The sequence below is a fragment of the Elephas maximus genome, chromosome 3 (assembly GCF_024166365.1).
Source record: "Elephas maximus indicus isolate mEleMax1 chromosome 3, mEleMax1 primary haplotype, whole genome shotgun sequence".
NCBI classification, from domain to species: Eukaryota; Metazoa; Chordata; class Mammalia; order Proboscidea; family Elephantidae; genus Elephas; species Elephas maximus.
The window spans coordinates 27,225,650-27,232,530 of NC_064821.1; positions in this window are offsets into that span (position 1 = coordinate 27,225,650).

Sequence of the window (6,881 nt, forward strand, 5' to 3'; positions counted from 1 at the left end):
ACAAAGCATAAAGCAGGAGCAAACAAATAAATAAAAATGAAGAAAATAACTCCGGAATGTCCTGAAGACAGAGGACAATTCCAAAACATACAAAAAACAGGTCAGGATGCCTCGAGATAGCATCAAAAATAAAATACAAGATGATCTTCTAGTACAAGAAAAGGCACTGGAAACACCTTAAAGGGAATTCAAAACTCTAATATTCAAGGTCCTCCAGGAAATGAAGGAAAACACAAACAAAAATAAAGAAAAAATAGACAAAATCATGGAAAAGACAAACAAAACAATGAAAGAATTCAAGAAAAAAAAAGTAATAGAATATCAAAATAAATAAACTACAAGCCACACAAAAACAGCTATTAGAGATACAAAAGATAAACAACAAGATTTCAGAAATAGGCAGTGCAATAGAAGGTTTTCGGAGCAAATTTAAAACAATGCAAGACAGGATCGGTGAAATCAAAGACAAATCTTTGGCTAACAATTTACTTCAGGAAAAATTAGAGAAAAGAATAAAGAAAAATGAAGAAAGCCTAGGAAATATGTGCAATACAACAAAAAGCAAAACTTTGTGTGTGTGATTGGAGATTCAGAATAGGAGGAGAAAATGGAAAATACAGAGAAGTTCATGGAAGATTTACTGACAGAAAACATCCCTAAAAACTTGAAAGACTTTTTTCCTTTCTCATTCTGTTAATAGTTTCTACTTTTAAATCACCCCACATCTAGCCTTCCTGTACTCCCTTTCTGAGTTCTTTGGTGACTGTTCCCCAAATAACAAAACACACACACACCACCTTCTCAGACATAAGCAAATAAAACAAAAAAGCAGGACCACTTTGTTTCAGGAAAAATCTGAAAAAAAAAAAAACAAATAAAAATGAAAAAAACCCTAAGAACAATGCGGGATACAATGAAAAGCAAAAATTTGTATGCAATCAAAATCTAAAACAGGAGTATAAAACATAAAACACAAAGAGGATGATTGAAGATTTGCTGAAAGAAAACTCTGCTAATATCATGAAAGATGAAAAGTCGACTATCCAAGAAGCTCAACAAACCCCATATAGGACAGACCCCCAAAAGAAAAATACAAAGACATATCATAATCGAACTCACCAAAACCAAAGACAAAGAAAGAATCCTGAGACCAGCTTGAGAAAATGAAAAGTCACAGAGGGAAAACAATAAGACTGAACTCTGATTATTTGACAGAAGCAATGCAGGCAGGACAGTAATGGAATGACATATACAAAGTTTTGAAAGAAAAAAACTGCCAGTCAAGAATAACATATCCTGCAAAACTCTAACTCAAATATGATAGTGAAATTACGACATTTCCAGATAAACAGAAATTAAGGGAATACGTAAAAACCATACCAACCATACAAGAATCATTAAAGGGAGTCCTTCGGTTAGAGAACAAACAACATCAGACAAAAACCTGAATCTAGCACATAAGACAGCATCAGCTGGACCAACTTACATAATCAACTCTCAAGGGAAAAACAAAATTTAAAAATTTACAACAGAGAAGCAAAGAGATCAATCGGTAAAATGACAACAACGTTAGAACAGTAAAAGAAGGAATAAATGGTGTAGGCATAGAACTTTCAAATGGAGGGGAATTCAAGGCTTTATCGAGTAATACAAACTGGTTTAATCTTGGAAAGATGGGTAAATTTCAAGGTAACCACAAAGCAATTTAACAAACCTGGAGGCGGAGCCAACATGGGGCTACAGACAGAAGCACCATGCCATCCCTCCACAGCAAAGACCCAAAAAACTAAGTAAAACAGAGACGAACTTCAATCCTGGAACCCTCAGCATCAAATGAAGAGAAAAAGAACTAAACCAAGCACTGAATGGAATAAGAAACTGACAGAGAACAGAGAGCGAGGAGAGATACAAGTGGAGGTCCCCTATCAGCTAACAGCACAGATTCACCATCTTGGATTCCTGTCAGTGATCAGTGGACAGGGAATAAGGAAAAGCAGATTCACAGATCTCCCAGCAGGAGATAGAACATCCAGTAAGCAGCGATACATGCTTTACTACCCCTACCTTTCCTCCCCCTGCTTGGCCTCTGCCACTTCCCAGCAGGCTGATCTGTCACTACCCAGGGGGTCGATCCACTGCAACCCATGGGGGCTGAGCAACCCAGGCCCAGGAGATGCCAACTCCATACTGTGAATATTCGGCCCACCCACACCAGACAGCCCCTTCAGTGCCATTTTTTTTCTTCCTGGTGTTGCTTTTTTCTGCTTCTTTTGGTTTCTTCCCTGCCTCTCACCTCCTCCCCCTACTATCTCTCAAACACCTGACTCTGTGTGCCATCTTTGCTTTTTCTTGACAGGCTATGAAGCACTGCTCAGCTGGAGAACTGCTTTCCCAATCTGATCCACCAAGTTGCTGGGATCCCTGGAGACTTTTTTTTTTTTCTGTTTTCCACTTATTTTTCCTCATTTCTCAGTTTCTCATCTCACCACTCCAAAGAAAGGATCCCTTAGGAATTTTTTTTTTGGTTCCTGTTTCACTCTCCTCTCTCTCTTCTTTCCCCTAACCAACCTAGTTCTACAGACCACATGCTCCCCCCTCCTGCCTATCTGCACCAAGTGCTGAACATCTCACCACTGAGTAACACAATCACAGCCTACAAGAACCTGCCCTGCACTCACCTACAGCCCATCTTGTCAGTCCCAGTACGTTCCACAAACAATCCATCCAACCCCCTCCCCTTCAGCTGGACCTGCCCTGATGCACCATAGCTGAGCAACTGGCCCCACCCACTGGACAAGAAGGTGAAAAATATCATGCCCACAGAGGAGCAAAGAAAGCATAGCCCTCCTGCTCAGATATAACCAAATAAAGCAAAAAAGCAGGAAAAAGCAAAAAGATCTACAATCAATAAACAAATAAAATAACTACTGAATGTCTTGAAGACAGCAGAAAATATCAAAATATATTTAAAAAACAGGACAGAATGGTTCCAGTAGACGTCCAAAATAAAACACCAGATAACTTTCCAGTAGAAGAAAATATACTGGAACTATCTAATGCGGAATTCAAATCTCTAATATTCAGAGCTGTCCAAGACTTGAAGCATAAAGCAAGAAAAAATAGACATATTCATGGAAAACAAAGAAAAATTCATGGAAAATACAGATAAAAACCAGAAGAATTAAAAAAAAATAATGCAGGAACAAATTGTAAAATAAGTTCACAACTAGAAATCATTAAAAAAAAAAGATTAGAAATCCAAGAGATAAACAACAAGATTTCAGGAATGGACAATGACATAGAAGGTCAGAGATGCAGGTTTGGAACAATGGAAGACAGAATGAGGGAAATTTAAGACAAATACTTGGATAACACTTTGTTTGAGGAAAAATCCCCCCCCCCAAAAAAAGTGAAGACAATGAAGAAACCCAGAGAAAGATGTGGAATACAATCGAAAGCAAAAATATGCCAGTGATTGGAGTTCCAGAACACAGGGAAAAAACAGAAAACACAGAGAAGATCACTGAAGAACTGATGACTGAAAACTTCCTTAGTATCAGAGATGACCATTCAAGAAGCTCAATGAACCCCTTATAGGACAAACATCAAAAGACAATCACAAAGGCATATGATAACCACATTGCTAAAACCAAAGACAAAGAAAGAATCCTGAGAGCAGCTTGAAAGAAGTGACAGCATGGGTTAAAAAACAGGACCCATCAGTATTCTGTCTACAAGAGACACTCTTTAGAAACAAAGACATAAATCTACTGAAAATCAAAGGATGGAAAAAAAAATATATCATGTAAACAGCTATCAAGAAAAAAAAAGAGCAGGAGTGGCAACACTAACCTCAGATAAAATAGACTTTAAAACAAAATCCACCATAAAAGACAAAGAAGGGCACTATAAAGTGAATAAAGGGACAACCGATCATGAAGACATAACCATAACAAATATCAAGACACCCAATGACAGGGCTCCAAAATACATAAACTCTAACAACACTGAAAAGAGAAATTGACAGTTCCACATTAATAGTAGGAGGATTCAACACACCATTCTTGGTAAAGGACAGAACATCTATAAAGAAACTCATCAAATATATAGAAGATATGAAGGCCACAATCAGCCAACCTGAATTCATAGACATATATATAACACTCCACACAACTACTGCAAAGTACACATTCTTTTCCAATGCACATGGAACATTCTCCAGAATAGACCATATCTTAGGTCACAAAGCAATCCTCAGCAAAATCCAAAACACTGAGATAATACAAAGTATCTTCTCTGATCACAGTGCCATAAAAGTAGAAATTAATAACAAGAAGAGCAAGGGAAAAAAATCAAATACATGAAAAGTGAATACCACTGTGCTTAAAAACCACTGGGAAATGTTGTTGCTGTTGTTGTTAGGTGCTGTCAAGTTGGTTCCAACTCATAGTGACCCTATGTACCACAGAACGAAACACTGCCTGGTTCTGCGCCATGCTCACAATCGTTATGTTTGAGCTTATTGTTGTAGCCACAGCATCAATCCAACTCTTTCGGGGTCTTCCTCTTTTCCACTGACCCTGTACTTTACCAAGCATGATGTCCCTCTCAAGGGACGGATTCCATCTGACAACATGTCCAAAGTAGATAAGACGCAGTCTCGCCATTCTTGCTTCTAAGGAGAATTCAGGCTGCACTTCTTCCAAGACAGATATGTTCATTCTTTTGGCAGTCCATGGCATATTCAACGTTCTTCCAACACTGCAATTTAAAAGCATCAGTTCTTCAGTCTTTCTTATTCATTCTCAAGCTTTCGCATGCATATAATGCTGTTGGGAAACAGAATAAATCAAAGATAGAATCAAAAAATTCGTAGAATTACATGAGAATGAAAACACACCATACCAAAACTTTTAGCACACAACAAAGAAAGTACTCAGAGGTCAATTTAGGGCAATGGATGTACATTTCAAAAAGGAAGAAATGGACAAAATCAAAACATTAGCCACAAAACTCAGACAAATACAAAGAGAACAGCAATAGAAGACCAGAACCACAAGAAGAAAGGAAATAAGATCAGAGCAGAAATACATGAAATAGAGAATAGAAAAACAATGGAAAGAATCAACAAAACCAGAAGTTGGTTCTTTGAAAGAATCAACAGAATTGACAAACCATTGGCAAAACTGAAAAAAAGAAAAACAGGAGAGGACACAAATAACCCAAATAAGCAATGAAATGGGGGACATTATAACAAACCCAACTGAAACGAAAAGATTTATAACCGACTACTATGAAAAATTATACTCCAACAAATTTGAAAACCTAGATGAAACAGATAAATTTCTAAAAACACACTACTTACCCAGATTAACACAAATTGAAGTTGAAACCCTGAACACACCCATAACAAGAGAAGAGATTGCAGCACTGTTCGCAATAGCAAAAAGATGGAAACAACCTAGGCACCCTTCAATACATGAATGAATAAACAAACTACGGTATGTACACACAATGGAATACTACACAATAAAGAATAACAATCAGTCTGGGAACCATCTCACAAAATGGCTGAATCTGGTGGGCATTATGCTGAGTGAAATAAGTCAGTCAGAAAAGAACAAATATTGTATGTGACCACTACTATAAAAACTCATAAAAACTTTTACCCAAAAAAACAAACCATCTTTGATGATTAAGACAGAGGGGAGGAGTGGGAAGCAAAAAACACTAAATGACCATAGATAAGTGGTAACTTTGGGGAAGGGTAAGACAGTACATGATACTTGAGAAGCCAGAACACATTGTCCAAGGCAAGGTCACAGAAGCTCCATAGACACATCCAAATTCCCTGAGGAAACAAATTACTCAGCTGAGGCTGTGGGGACCACTGTCTCAGGAAACATTTAGCTCAACTGGCATAGTTTACAAAGAAAATGTTTTACATTCTACTTTGAAGAGTAGCATCGGGCATCTTAAAGCTTGTGAGCAGCCATCTAAGGTACTACACCGGCCTCACCCTGTCTGGAGCAAGAAAGAATGAAGAACACCAAGGACACAAAGGAATAATTAGTCCAAAGGACTAATGGACCACAATTTCCACAGCCTCCATCTGACTGAGTCCAGCACAACTAGACAGTGCCCAGCTAACACCACTGACTCTTCTGACAGGGATCAGAATAGAGGGTCCCAGATAGAGCTGGAGAAAAATGTAGAACAAAATTCTAACTGACAAAAAATAAAAAAAGGAGCAGACTTACTGGTCTGACAGACTGGAGAAACCCTGAGATTATGGCTCCCAGATACCCTTATCGCTCAGTGATGAAGTCACTCCTGAGGTTCACCTGTCAGCCAAAGATCATACAGGCCCATAAAACAAAATAAGACTAAATGGGCACACCAGCCCACGGGCAAGGATGAGAAGTCAGGAGGGGATAGGAAAGCCGGTAATGGGAGAACCAAGGTTAAGAAGGAGAGAGTGCTGACATATCATGGGGGTGGCAACCAATGTCACAAAACAATACGTGTATTAATTGTTTAATGAGAAACTAGTTTGCTCTGTAAACCTTCATTTAAAACAATAAAATTAATTTTTTCAAAAGATAATTTTTTCATGTGGTTGTGGTTTACAAACTGTACATCAAGTCACCCTTCAGTGTCATAGTGAACTCACAGGGGTGCCGTGAAGTATTTTACATTTTTGAGGGAAGCACAGTGACATCTGTTGGGCACCAAGTGAACTATTTGCTTGAGAGAGTTCATGGTTTCAACAGTGAATTGCATCATAATGCATTCTCTCTGATGACATCATATTTTTGCAAACCTGAATTTTTGGAGGTTGCCATGAAAAACAGCAAATAAAATGGGAAATCTGGAAATGA